Raw genomic sequence first — 15,726 nt, forward strand, 5'->3', positions numbered from 1 at the left:
TCATGTCTAGGTGTTGCAAGATGAGGTGGGTTAGAGAGAAAGACTAATTCCCTGAGGCTGCTCTTCAGGGGAAAGGCTCAAGGAACAGGCAGCGACAGTCTCACCTCGCAGCTGCTAGTAGGAACAACTGGCCCCAACTATGAGCAATGGAGCGCCTCGTGATTGCTGCGGCCTTGGCCCTTGGCGGCCGACTTGATCCGCACCGGAAGCCTTTGGGGTACTTCTGGCTTCTAAAAGTCTCGCGATTTCCAGGCCGCGCATGCGCAGTTCGGTCCGGCGCGAGCGTCATGCGCGAGCGTTCTGCGCCAGCCTCGCGGGCTTCTTCCGTGCGCGGCATGAAAGCGACAGCCTTTCCCTCGCACCTGACTGGGCCTCTGGGGCGAGGAGGTGCTGCACGGTGAGTCTGAATATGAGATTTTGGGGGGAGAAGGGGAGGAAGTCCTCCTAGAGGATTGGTGTTTGCGAGATAGGAGGGGATCCCGGCACCAAGGGCACCCAGGTGTTTTCTCATCCCAGGAGTTCCCTCCTGATATCCCGTGAGCTTCTTTTGGGAGGAGTGGTTGGGGTGCCGCCTTTGAAGCTCAGCACATCCGAACCTGTCCTTTTCCTGTCCCTTCAACAGGACCTGCCCTTACTTCCCACAAGCTTACCCTGTGGGCTCCAGCTGTGCCCTATTTGACTCCTTGGGAAACTCCACATTCCACCCATCCAGCCCAGGCCCCAGGTGTTAGCCCAGAAGGTTAATTCAAACTAGAGAAAATGACATCCTTTAATTTTTTTTCCCCTGATGTCTGGAAATAAACGAGTCAGAATTGCAAAGCCTGTTAGATTTTCATAGATCAAAGGTTCATTCTGACTCTTAGTTAAAAGGAAGATGGTAGATTGGAGAAAGAAAACAAGAAGGTTAGTGAAGAAGGAAAGCAAAGGAAAGGGAGCACGAGGCAAAAAAAAAAAAAAAATTGGTTTCTTCTACTTTGTCCTATAACCTGCAGACTAGGTTTAGTGATTTTATGGTATGACATGAAGTAGGGAAGAGCAAATATTGCATTCTCCTCCATCAGATACAGCTGTGCTGAGGCAAACAAGTGTTTGCTTATCCAGCCGTGACTATGTCTTACAAACAAATTTACCAATTTAGAAATACTGGAAGTTTCTGCAGATGCATTGACTTATTAAGCAGCAACTCCCAGAAATATTCTTTCAAACTTTTGAAAATAAATTGCTCTAGTAGATTATCGTATATTATCATGTCCTAGGAACTCTAGGAAGGAAGAACCATAAATGGAAGCCAGGAGACCCCCATCAAGCAGTATATAGGATATTAAGACTCAGGAACACACATGCAGCAAACCCATTTTCACCAAATTAACCAAGGAAATTGACCTTTACTGCTTTACTGGAGGGCCAGGGGCCCTGGTGTTGACAACACATTAGAACTAATAGAACGTAGCTATTATGTGGAATGGGTCTTGAGTCAGTTCATTTTTCTGTTAAGTAAAATAGTGATGACAGGGTGCTAGGGGCCCATGGGCTAAGCCACAGGTATGTGAATTACACGTGTATCCTGATATACTGAAAATACTGTATTGTTTTATCTCCCAAGAGTTTTTTAACATCTGTTTAGTGTGAGTCATTTCCTGTGCCCTGGGTGAAAATTCAAGCAAATATATGGCTTTGTTGGTCATAAAAATGTGTCGTTCAGTTATCTTACTGTGGCAAGCAACTTAATTTACTGATGGCCACCAGCTGTAGCCTTTTTGGATCTAACACTGGATCCCATGGACTGCTAATAGTCAATGGTTATACACAGCAGGTGTATGAGAAAGGGATATTTATGCAAGATATTGAAGTCCTCTAATGGGCAACTTTGACTCAAAGATTCCCCGTCTGACTGGAGAAAACTTTCTTAGAGATGTTCTGCTGTCTGAGATGCTTTCCACCCAGTCTCCTTCAGGGAGACAGGCATAAGGCCTGCTTTCAAGTCTGAAGGCTCTCTCACCCTTCTCTGTCTCCCAGTACTTTTTCTTCATAGGGATTTGCCCAAATATATATCTATCATCTTCTTTAAGTACACAAACTAACATAATGACTTTTCCAAAAATTATAAGCATAATCTCAGTTAAGGAATTGGAATTTTGAGTACAAATTATTAGTCCAAACTCTGAACTTGTTTTAATGGCAAACCTCCTCTTAACTAGCTCAAGCCTGCTGTCAATAGAAGCCTTTATTGGAATAAGGGCTAAGGCTTGAACTTTGTCTCTTTCTCCCCTTTCTGCTTCTCTTCCTCCCTCCTTCTCCCAGTCTCCAATCTCATTAGTCAGTTACTATCCAGGGGATGTGGAAAAAGAAATGGAAGAGAATAGGAAAGGAACAGGAAAGGATTTTACACTGGCAGCTAGCTTCTCGCTCTCTGGGACTGAGGATGCTTGAAGCTAATCTTGTGAAGGAGGTCTTTTCTGACGACAAAGGTTCTACAATTCCTTTGACTTAGGCAGAGGCAATTTATACCAGTCTTTAGGAATCTTGCATCACCCCAGTTCTTTTCTGCTGGAATTCCTTCATCCTTTGATAGATACACACTGTAGTAATGCGATTTATAATAAGAAATATGTATCTGGTCTGCATCCTCATTTCTGACACAGCTCCTAAAACCATTAGTTTCCTAAGAGATAAGAGTAACAAAAGAGTCTTGATATTCACAACAAACCCTTTTCAACTACACCTGAGTTCATGTTAATGAGGAGACTTTTGGAAAACACCTGAGGATGGTAAAGGGCATCCAAAGGAAGGGGGCTGGTTGCCAGGGGAACCAACCATGTGATTAGGGGGTTGGAACTTTCAGTTCACCCCCTGCCCTCTGGGGACGGGGGAAGGACTGCAGTTTGAATCAGTCACTAAGGGTCAATGATTTAATCAATCATGCCTATGTAATAAAGTCCCCATAAAAACTAAAAGGGTGGGGTTCAGAAACTTTCTGGGTTGGTGAACACGAGGGGATGCTGGGGGAATGGTGCTACCAGAGAGCATGGAAGCTTTTCCCACATGTGCTCCTTCCCACATGCCTTGCCCTGTGCATGTCTTGCATCTGGCTGTTCTTGAGTTATATCCTTTTATAATAAACCAGTGATCTAGTGAGTAAAATATTTCTCTGAGTTCTGTGAGTCGCTCTGCAAATTAATCGAACCTAAGGAGGAAGTGGTGGGAACCTCCAGTCTGTACACACACTGTTTCTTTCTTGCCAGAAATATATAAAACAGTTTATAGGAAATCCTGGCATATACCTTGTGTGATGAATACCAGGAATGCAGGCCTACCCCCATGCAGCCATCTCTGCCAGGCTGGTACAGCACACTTGAGCTTGATGATAGCCTGAGACAGGGCCAGATTCTCTTTGCTTTCCTCTTCAGAGGGCTCCAGGGACATCACTTCATCACCCTTCTGGGGATAAGTGGACTCTACCTCTGAAGTGCTTACAGATTGCAAGAGCTCTTATCCAAGAGTTCTCATCAATAAATCTTTCTCCTACATCTGCGTATTTTCTACCTGCATTACACTCAGGGGTCTAATAGTTGTGAAAATAGTTTTGAAATAATTCCTTTGAAAATTTCCAAGAGATGGTTTTTCCTCTCATCTTCAAATTTATCATTCATTGTGTTCATAGTTCTTTATATACATTTACAATAAATACATCATTACATTACTTGTATATGATTAAAACTCACTTGGAGTTTAAGGATAAGCAGCAGATTGGAGACATGGTATTTGGAGTTTCTTACTTCTCTCATGTTCACAGAAAATTACTAAAAGTACTTAGGAGTATTTTGCTGGGTAACTAGGCTTTAGAAATAAAATGCAGGGTGACAGGTAAATACCAGAGTCAAGTAGAGTTTTTTAGATGTAATTGGATTATTCCCTTTGCAATGAATATTTTACCCATGCTAGTTAATCATAATTAAAATTACATGTAATAATTTGGGAGCTTTATAAGTAGAGTATTGGGGGGTTGTGTCCCAATAGAGATTGGGTATTAATTAAGAGGAAAGACAAAATGAGGGGAAAATAAGATTAAGTTGATTTAAAGGAAAGGATAGTTAAATAAGAGGGTGAGGATGATTGCAGATTGTTAATCATGATAACATCGAATTCCTGTATCTTGGAATAATACTTTTGTTTTTGAATAAAAGTGATATAATATTCAAGATTTTTAATTCTCTCTTTTCATATGATACTGTCATTTAAGATTGGTAAATCTTATGCTATATGAGTATATATTAGCCTGAGGAATTCTGAAATACAGAATCATCATCATTTCTGTATCAATTGTTTTGTATTAGAGAAAAAATTTAAATATAATATTGTTATGCAGTATTTCCCACGTTACATTTATATGTAAAAGTTGTGCTGTGAACATGTGTGGGAACCTTCAAATTATTGCCTGTAAATTCTGTGTGATTTTTAAAGGTACATTTTCTAGAACCACTATATGCATAGTCATATATGTGTGGCATAGTGAACTCAACACAAGATTATTCTTTGAAAATATTTCAATTTTTTGTAATTGCTCTTGAGAGACTAGACAGATATCTCTCCAGTATGCAGCTCATGCTACTTAACCTGATCTTTTCATCTACTAAAATTAAACTCAGTTTTTGATAGTTTTCATGTTTCAACTGTAGCGGATTATCTACTTAGTAATGTTTAATCTTAATGATTTCTCTCTAAAATATGCATCTTTTACATTAATTAATTGTACAAATTCTTACTGAACGTTTATGTTCTTACTCTGGGTAAACAAGCGTCAATATAATAACTCTTAAAGAACTTTTGTCTAATCAGTAAAAGAAATTGTCTAATGCATCACTAATTATAGTAAAGTACGATAAATATTATAATAGGGATAGGCCCCAACTCTTGGCAAAGCACTTGGGAGCAGTGCGGAATCTCCATTATTGTTATTCATGAACAACGTATGTGAGAAAGAGTACACAATAATAGGTGTTGACCAATCTGAGGACAGTTTCCCCTCAGATATGTTCCCTGTAAATAACAATTCAGTTTTGTTCCATAGATACATATGTTGATTTGTGAGCTTACTTAAAGATATATGCCCTTAAATAAACTCATAAAGAAAAATTATTTGATCCATCATGTACATTCAGCAGAATGAAAATAGTGTGATATGGTTTCAATAAGTTTATTGTTAAAGTGCCTCAACACATAAAGAGGCACTATTAAGTAGGGTGTAAGTGTTCAGGCTCTGGAGACATATTCTATGACTTTGAATCCTATCTCTATAACTTACTAGCTTTGTGACTTTAGGAAATTATATTTCTGTCTTTCTGGTTATTTTTATATGAAATGGAGAAGATATTAGGCTAAACCATATAGATTGTTGCATTTGGCTGTTTTCTTTTATAGTTTATTTAGGTGTAACTGATTTACAACAAACTACACACATTTAAAGTACGCAATTTGATGAGTTTTCATAAATACATATATACCTAAGAAACCATTGCCATAATTCAGATGTAAACATAGTAGTCACTCCAAAAAGTTTTCTTGTACCCCCTTTTTTTTTTTGCGGTACGTGGGCCTCTCACTGTTTTGGCCTCTCCCGTTGCAGAGCGCAGGCTCAGCGGCCATGGCCCACAGGCCTAGCTGCTCTGCGGCATGTGGGATCTTCCTGGACCGGGGCACGAACCCGTGTCCCCTGCATCGGCAGGTGGACTCCCAACCACTGCGCCACCAGGGAAGCCCTTATACCCCTTTTAAATTCATTTTTCCTTACCTCTCTCTCCTGGAAAGCACTGATTTGGATAGTTTGCCTTTTCTAGATTTTTTTTAATGAGTGGGATCATTGCTATATGTACCTTTTAGCTCTCTAGCTCTCTGGATAGTTTGCCTTTTCTAGATTTTTTTTAATGAGTGGGATCATTGCTATATGTACCTTTTTGGTTTGACTTCTTTCATTCAGCATAATTATTTTGAGACTCATTCATGGTTTTGCAGGTATCAAAAGTAGTTGCTGGCTAGTATTTCCTTGTATGGGTATTCCACAATTTGTTTATTCGTTTATCTGTTGGTGGACGTTTCAGTTGTTTTCTGTTTTAGGTGATTGTATATATTTAGATGTTTAGGTGATTTATATATTTGCTGTAAACATTTGCATACAGAAAACAGTAGAGAAAAACAATGAAGCAAATAGTTTCTTTGAAATGACCAATAAGCTTAGGAAAGAAAGAGAGAAGATATAAATCTTCAATATCAGGAATGACAGAGGTGACATTACTGCACATCCTACATACACAATGAGAATAATAAGAGAATGTTATTAACATCCATCAAGAAGTCTGGTTAATTAAATAAAATGGAAAAATTCCTTGAAAGACGAAAATTACCAAAGCTCACTCAAGAAGAAATAGATATACTGACTAGTCCTATATCTATTAAAGAAATTGATTTCATAGCAAAAAAATTGCATAAAAATAACTACCCCTAGATTGCTGCCTGGATGATTATACCAAATATTTAAGAAATAATAACAATTCTATGTAGATACTTCTAGAAAATCGAAAAGGGAAGAATACTCCAAAATGTATTTTTGAGACTGGTGTTACTCTGATAACTGATTCAGATGAAGACGTTACCAAAAAAACCAAACAAACCCAAAACTATGAAAGAACAAAATCTATGAACCTAGACACAGAAGTCCTTAACACAAAGTTAGCATATCAAATCTAGTAATATATTAAAGGATTAATACATCATAACCAAGTAGGGATTATTCTGTTAACACAAAAATCAATGTAATTCACTATATTCACAGATTAAAGAAGAAAAGCCATATAATTGCCTTGGTAGGAACATTAAAAAAATTTGGCAAAATTCGATCTCCTTTTATGATAAAAACTCTCAACATAATGAAGGGTAGCTATGTAAAACCCACAGCTAACAGCATAATTAATAGTCCAAGACTGAATGTCTTCTATCTGACTTGGAGGATGAAGCATGGTTGTCCACTCTAACCACTTCTATTCAACATTGCACTGAAGGTCTTAGACAGTGCAATATGTAAAAAAATGAAATAAAAGAAATACAAATTGAAAAGGACGAAGTAAAAAAATTATTTGCAGGCAATCTGATTTTCTAAATATTAAAGAATCTATAGAAAAGTTACTATTTGACATGCTTAGACTCTCCAAAGAGCAATTCTCTTGTTTTATCCTAATAATAATAGAATCTACTTCAAAGGTTATAATGATTGATGTGTTTGAATACATTAATATACATATGGCATTTATCATAGAGTCTGTTCCAGAGGAGGTAATCTGCAACTGTTAGCTAATGCTTTTTGCCATGCATATTATCAGCAAAACTTGAAAATGACAATACAGTGCAATTGAAAATTGAAAAAGAGAAAGAATTAATGAGCAGAAAAATAAATATGAGGACTGAAATATTGTGTCAGTTTAAATGTTAGTTTAAAAAAATTACCTGAGTGATAAATAAAAACTGGCTCTGAGTTTCCCAGCAATTGATACTAAAAAGTAAATATGCATTATCATCACATGTTTATCAATATCCATACCATTTAAAAACATTTTTTAGAACAGATAAAGACATTAATGAAAGGCACGATTGTTTGTTTTTTTTTCTTTTTTGCGGTACGTGGTCCTCTCACTGTTGTGGCCTCTCCCGTGGCGGAGCACAGGCTCCGGACGCAGAGGCCCAGCGGCCGTGGCTCACGGGCCCAGCCGCTCCGCGGCATGTGGGATCCTCCCGGACCGGAGCATGAACCCGTGTCCCCTGCATCGGCAGGCGGACTCTCAACCACTGCTCCACCAGGGAAGCCCCGATTGTTTTTTTTTTCTGTGACCAAATAGAATATTTTAGGGCTCTCTTATTAAGGACAGAGTACAACTTAGTGACCACAACCCAAGCAAACTTTTATAATAAATAAAATGACAGGTTTTTAAGTATATAAGGCTTATGTATATATTTTTCTTTTTACAAAGACAATCTTTGTACATTGAGTAATAATGTCTACTGAGCAATAATGTGAAGTAATGTCAGTAATTAAAATTCAGATAATGCTACATATCAGGCACTATTATATAATTTACATATATTAATTCACTTATTTACAACCATATTATCAGGTAGTTACTATTATTGTCTCTTTTAAAAATGAAGAAACTGATGCACAGAGAGGTTGAGTGATTTGCCTAAGGTCACACAGTTTTTTAAGTGGCAGAGAGAGAATTCAAAGGCCACTACTTATCTGTACTATATTGCCTCAACTTTTCTTCTTTGTCATAATTTAGTAGTGCAACAGTTTTTTTTTTTGTTTTTTTAATTGTTGTTGTGATTGTATGTCTCTAATACTCTTAAGTAGATTCATTTACTTGTCTCGGTCATTCCGAATGGATAACTTTGCTTCTCTGAAATTTCTATCTTAAATCCACGATTAATCTGTTGATATGAAGGCAAGATAGTGCAATGTTAAGCACACAAGATCTTGAGCTAGACTTTCTAATGTTTGTTTTCACTCAACTACATACTAATTCAGTAACACTAGATGAGACATACAACCTTTCAAAACTTTTTTCTTTGCAGTAGTTGAAATAGCAATAATAGCAATATCACAAGATTTATACACATCACGAAACAAGGTAATTAGATTATTGTTAGTTGAGTTGGGCAGAGGGGAGGGGGTTACTGCTTAACTTTGTCACGGGTAAGTAAATAGGAGAAACCATAAAAAATAATTTCTACTCTCTTCCTTGCATTATTATTTCCCCTAGAATTAAGTAGCCATTTTTGCATCTTTGTTTAGGGTGAGAAATAAATTATTTTAAAATATGAATATTCAGTTTTTCAGTTATTTTCTCTACCAAATGATTACTAAAATATTTGCGGTAGGGCATTTTTATGTAAGATTATCCACTTTATCAATGCATTCTAATTCCTATTCACTGGAAATAAAAGTCGTAACAGTCACTCATGAAGAGCACTTTTAACCATTACAGGGAAGACACCTCAACTAGAACAATTGTTGTTACAAATAAATAACATGAGATATGGCATATAAAATTGTACATGTAAAGAACTTAAAACTGTGTCTGGCATATGCTAAGTGTTATGCAAGGAATAATTTGTAGTAGTAGCAGACAGAGAAGGAGCAGTAGCAATAGTGGTAGTTGTCCCATTAGACTGTAGGGGATGTTAAAGATAAGAACAACTGATTTACCCTTGGGTGTATAGCATCTAGTAGCTCCTTAAAAAGGAATAAATGGATAACTCATAATTAGTGAGTGGACAAGAAATATTGAAGCACATAAAAATAGTAGACTACATTCTTCTATACCTTCTTCTGTGGAATAATTAAATTTGAAGAAATATGGTCAGGTTTAGTGTTTACCTAATCTTCAAGAATATGATCATTTTTGTCCCAAAGAAATGGCAGCAGTATATCCAAGTCCATATATCCCAAGAAAGGTCAGGGAAAATACAAAAGAACTCAATATTGTCTTGTTAAAAAGTTCAGAACTGGGAATAGCTAAGAATGTTTAAAAAATTACAGGAGAAACAGATTCTGATTTATTCTATGATATCGGGACTTGAGAAAGGTAAGAAAATACTCATTATTTTAAGTAAAGATTCATATCTATTTTGCTTTTGAATTTTATTTTACAAATGGTCCTTAATATTTTTCTATGAAACTACTGTTGTATGACTATTATTTATCTAAAGTTACCATTGATATGTGACTAATTTAGAATATATAGTTGTTTCATTTTATATTCTTTTGGACTCTGTATAGTAAAAAATATACTAAACATTTTTTCCTTTGAGGTCTTCGATATATTATTCATAGGATAAAATGCATTTTACTAATATGCTTTTCAAATACTCTGGGTAGTAAAACATTTACTAATAAATTATAAAGAACAGATAGAAATAGTCCTGAGATACAGTTGAGGTTTACTCTAAGAAAGTACTTCATCTACTGTTGTTTGTGTAATACGACGACACAATAATCAGATATTAGATGAAATTTAACCTAAAACCTCTCAATGGTTTCTTTTGTAAAACTCATGCCCAAATAATCTTGTAAAATTCTTGTAAATATGGAACAAAATATGGAAGGCCACTGTCAATGACTAAAAGTTCACAGAGGTAGTTATTTGTTATATTGCTGAGATAATCATAATTGGCACCTAGTGTTCTTTGGAGAAAACCTCTTTAAGGATCAAAACATGGTCAGGTAATTGACTTTGTACAAGGAAAAAATCAATGAATAACTGTCTCTTAATATTTACAGATGGATTTTTAAAAAATGATGGTTAGTGGAAGTTACAAATTCTATAACAATAATCTCTGTACTAGTTTACTAGTTTTTTAATAGGTACATTGAAAGAGGCCAAAACAGACACAGTGAAGAGCTTAACAAGTTTAAGTGCTTATTATTCTGTAAATCACAGGAAGTTTTTTGTTTTTTGTTTTTGCTGTAAACTAATTTGGGTAAAAAGATAGTATCATATAAAAATCATAGTTTTAGAAAGTTAATCAATATTTTGTGGAGTCACTGAAGATAAGGCATTTAGGAAGGCAGATTCAAGGATATGGAGACATATATCCTTAAAATAGTGTGTGCTTCCGTGACCTAAATATGGTCCTTTTAAATATAATAAAAATAAAAGTTCAGCAACAACAAAAAACGATTATCCATTACTTGCTAGCAGTTGTGTCAGATATTTATATATGCATTGTTTTACTTAATCCTTATGAATTTCATTCATTAGTTATTGTTTTTGAATTAGAAACCATTTGAATATTTGATGAAGTAAAAGAAGCTGGGGCTTTGAAAAAAGAGGAAAAATAGCACTTGAAGATATTAGAGAGGTAAATGATTGAAAGGACTTTGACATTTACCCTAAGTGTCAGAGGAAGCCTTTGGAATATATTGAGGAGTGATATCATCTTGTTTATGTTTTGACAAGACTACTTTGGCTTTGGCTTTTGTGCTAAGAATAGATTGAAGCATTGAAACCTTCTAATTAATTAATCCAGGTTAGAAATAATGGTGGCTTGCACCAGGCAAATAGCAGTGGACATGGTAAGAGACTGGATGTTTTAATTTTTCCAAAACAAAGGCAAAAGGATGTGTTCAAACAGCACATGTAAGCTGTAAGAGAGAGACTGGAGTTGAACATGTTGCTAAGGTTTTCACTTGGAGATGGAGTTTTTATTAACTGAGAAGGAAAAAGTTGTGCAAAAGGCAGGTTTAAGGATGAACAAGAACAGTAGTTCAGTTCAGGGCATGTTGAGTTTCTGTCAAGTAGGAAATTGGGTAAGTTTGGAAATATCTAGTAGGTAATTGGATAGATTAATCTGCTCAGAACTCAGAGGAGAATTCTGACTGGAGATATAAATTTGAAATATGCCAAAATATACATAAACATAGCATGTAAATAAAAGCATATGACTGAGCTCATCAAGTAAGTGGTTATAAATGTAAAAGAGAATTCAAGAGGCAGAACCCTGGGGAACTGCAATGTTAATGAAATAAAGAGAACTTATCAAAGGAGCCTGTGGAGAAGGCATTGAAGTAGGAGGATAATCAAGAGAGAAATAAAATGAACTGATAGGCATGTGAAGAAAATGTTTCAAAGAGAAGATAGTGATAAACTATCCATAGTTACTTAAATGGAATGCTAAATTTTATGCTTATCTTTTTCCAAAAATGTTCTCAAATAATTAAATATCTCTTCAGAGAGTCAAAGGCAATATACAGGCTTTGGGTAATGGTAGACCACATAATTTTGGCCAACCATTCACTTGAAAGAGTATGTGACAGACATGTTTGAGGGCAAAGATACCTGACAATTTAGTGGAGAAATATAGAGCAGATCTGGACAGGATGAAATTCCAATTACATGAGACTAGCAGTTGATGCCCCTTTGCCCTGTTTTCTAAATCTTTTTTTTTTTTTTTTTTTTTCTTGAGAATGAGTAGGTTAAGAAGCTGAGCTAAAGTTTTAACATTGTTGTTGGGCTATTGTGTCAAGAACACAAGAGGGAACTCTGATGAACCCATTTGCTCAAATAATCTCAATTCCTGAAATTGGATTAAGTAATTGCAGACTGAATGTGCCCCAAACACAGGGCAGAGGCAAAGATAAGTTCCTCAAAGATTAATATGTTGTACTTTAAATTATTTCTACAATTTTCATGGATGTGTGGTACACAATAAAAAGTAACCAGCCAGAAGAGAAGAAAGAGCAACATGACCAAAAGCAATGAAAGTTACAGAAAATAAAATAGATTCATAGAAGCTCTAGATAAGAGTCATCAGACTTAGATATAAAATAACTATGTTTTTTATTTTAGAAATATAAAAAATTAAGCATATGTTAGAGAACTAGGAACTTCCACAGCTGAAATGCATAGTAATCAAAGTTAAAAGTTCAGTGGATGGGGCTTCCCTGGTGGCGCAATGGTTGAGAGTCTGCCTGCCGATGCAGGGGACACAGGTTCATGCCCTGGTCCGGGAAGATCCCACATGCCGCGGAGCGGCTGGGCCTGTGAGCCATGGCCGCTGAGCCTGCGCATCCGGAGCCTGTGCTCCGCAATGGGAAAGGCCACAACAGTGAGAGGCCCGCGTACCACAAAAAAAAAAAAAAAAAAAAAAAAAAAGTTCAGTGGATGGATTTAATACCCTGTTACCCACAATCAAAGAGATAATGATGAACAGGAAGAGAGAGAAAGAGGGAGGGAGAGAGTAGTTGCAAGAGAAAGTCTATACCTAAAAAATATAGAAGACACAGGGAACTCTACTTAATGCACTGTGGTGACCTGAATGGGAAAGAAAACCAAAAAGGAAGGGTATATGTATATGTATAGCTGATTCATTTTGCTATACAGTAGAAACTAATACAACATTGTAAAACAACTATATGCCAATAAAAATTAATTTAAAAATATAAAGACTATAGAAGAAAAGCACATTCTACCCAAAGAAAGTAGAAAGAATGAGATAAGAGAAGAAACAGAAATTAATGAAGAAATAAAATACAATGATGAGTAAAAATAAAACCCTCAAGTTTTTTTTTGGAAGTTCTAGTAAAATTGATAAATCTCTGATAAGTTTCCTCAGGAAAACAAGAGAAAGAACAACTAACTTATATCAGAAATAAATGTACCATCTAAAAGAATTAGGGAAAAGAAAAAAGAACAAAGTCCAAGTCAGAAGAAAGGAAATAATAAAGATCAGAGAGTAAATAAATAAAATAGAAACCACACACACAAAAAAAGTGGAAAAGATTAATGAAACCAAAAGCTAGTTTTTTGAAGAGAAACAAATAGGTAAGCCTTAACCAGACTCATCAAGAAGAAAATAGAGTACCCAAATATACAACGTAAGAAATGAAAGAGGAGAAATAACAAAGGATACCACAGAGATAAAAATAATCATAAGAGAATACTACATTTATATGGCAACAAATTAGATAACCTAGGAGAAATGGGTAAATTTCTAGAACTATGCAATTTTTCAAGTCTGAATCAGGAAGAAGTAGAGTCTGAACAGACTGGTCATCAATAATGAAATTGAATTTTTAATAAAAAATCTCCCAGCAAACAAGTCTAGGACTGGGCAACTTCACAGGGGGAATTCTACCAAACATATAAAAAAGAGCTAATACCTATCCTTCTCAAACTATTCCAAAACATTGAAGAGGAGGGAACACTCCCAAATTCATTCTACCAGATCATCATTACCCTGTTATCAAAACCAGACAAAGACACTACCTCAAAAATAGTCTTTTTTATTTAAAGTCAACTGATTGTAAATGTTAACCATATCTACAAAATACCTTCACAGGAACACTGAGATTAGTGTTTGATTAAATTTCTGGGACAATAGTCTAATCAAATTTACACTTAAAAGTAGCCGTTGCATGGGCTTCCCTGGTGGCGCAGTGGTTGAGAGTCCGCCTGCCGATGCAGGGGACACGGTTCGTGCCCCAGCCCAGGAAGATCCCACATGCCGCGTAGCGGCTGCGCCCGTGAGCCATGGCCACTGAGCCTGCGCATCCGGAGCCTGTGCTCCGCAACGGGAGAGGCCACAACAGTGAGAGGCCTGCGTACTGCAAAAAAAAAAAAAAGTAGTCATTGCAGTAGAGCAATTCATAAAGTAGGTATTATTCCCATTTACACATGCGAAAACTGAGAATCACTGATTTTATATAATATCTTTATTTTCACTAAACTTGTTTGTGGCTAAGATTTTCATTCTAGGAGTCTGTCAAATTCAAAGTTTTAACCAGTGTATTATAAAACCAAGAACAGAAAAATATTTTAAGAACTATATTTGAAACAAATCAGTATTTCTTCCGATTTACATTTGTCTCCCTTTTCCCACATGTGTGAGAGATTGAATAACAAATAGCTGGACACAGTCAGAATTCCACTATGAAGAACTTACTCTTCTGGTCATAAAGCAGGTAGAGGAAATGATTTTGGATGAAAATATAAAGGTTGTCTTAAACATTCTAAGTCCAACAATCCTGCATTTCCTTTGGTAATTGAAATCACTGGTTTAGTGTTATTAATGTTTCTTTCCTTTAAAGTATGAAATATACATTTTTTGATTAATTCTTAATATTTAGTGCCAGTTGCATTTTAAGCTGCCAATTGCATTTTAAGCTGCTAAAGGTCATCTAAGACATAATGAGATGACAAAAAGGTGTTTTGCTTTATAAAAAGGATTGAAGAGCATATTTTTCATATTCTTTTTCACAAAGTAAACACCTTCTGGTTTATTTCAGCTTTTCAAACAAAATATTGCATATCATATTGTAGGTAGTAAGGTCAGTCATGGCATGCTTCTGCAAAGTGTTTTATTCTTAGCATCAAAGAGGAAACTTTAAAGGTCATGCTTGTCAACTTCATTCGTATTCAAGTTGTCTAAATTATAAACATTCCCCCTTAAAAGCTTTAATATTCACTGAACTGCTGAATTATGTTATTTTCCTGAGTCTGTCAAATTTATATTACTTCCCTCATGAATTTTTTTCCCCAGTTCATCATTGGCATTCCTTCTCAAACGTGAATTAAAAATAAAAAATAAAAATAATATACCTATTTTAAATTCTTTAAATGGCCAGGTGTATTAAGCTTTGTGTTATTTGAAAGGGTGATTAAATTTCTCTTGACAATATTATGAAACAGAGTTTAGTTTATGAAACAATGATGTGGGTAAAGTAAATTTTTAATGTTACATAAAAAGCCAATAATATTTTCAGTCTCCTTCTAAAAATATATTATTAAACAAATGTTATTTTTCTGTATTACTTACCATAATATAAATATTATAGTGCATGGGTGAGGTGGAGGATTAGGGAAAAAGTCAGATTTCATCCAGGAGCATCATTTCCTCCTGATCTATCTTCAGTATTAGAAAACAGAAATGTTAAACGTAAAAGGATAGGAAAACTGTAAAAATAATAAAGCCAATTTAGTAATACCAACATCCTACAAGTAGAGTTTCAGGCAAAAAATCATTGCTGAAGTTAAAGAGGGACATTTCATAATATTAAAGCACTAAGTTAAACTTCCATATTTAATAACACTGAGTTTATATGCATTGACATGGTTTAAAATATATAAGGCAAAACTGACAGAAATAAAAGGAGAAATAAAAAAATTCAGAATCATATTTGGA

The 15,726-nt window shown here is 35.6% G+C and overlaps 1 long non-coding RNA gene across 1 annotated transcript in view; it reads right to left on the reverse strand.

Moving 5' to 3' along the window:
* LOC117203929 (uncharacterized) overlaps nucleotides 1–215 on the reverse strand; it is a 235,343-nt gene extending 235,128 nt beyond the window's left edge. The window contains exon 1 of the long non-coding RNA XR_007469990.1: nucleotides 105–215. This is a non-coding gene — a long non-coding RNA (uncharacterized LOC117203929). The remainder of the gene's footprint in view (nucleotides 1–104) is intronic.
* Between the last annotated feature and the right edge of the window lie 15,511 nt (nucleotides 216–15,726).

The sequence above is a fragment of the Orcinus orca genome, chromosome 11 (assembly GCF_937001465.1).
Source record: "Orcinus orca chromosome 11, mOrcOrc1.1, whole genome shotgun sequence".
In the NCBI taxonomy this organism is placed as follows: Eukaryota; Metazoa; Chordata; class Mammalia; order Artiodactyla; family Delphinidae; genus Orcinus; species Orcinus orca.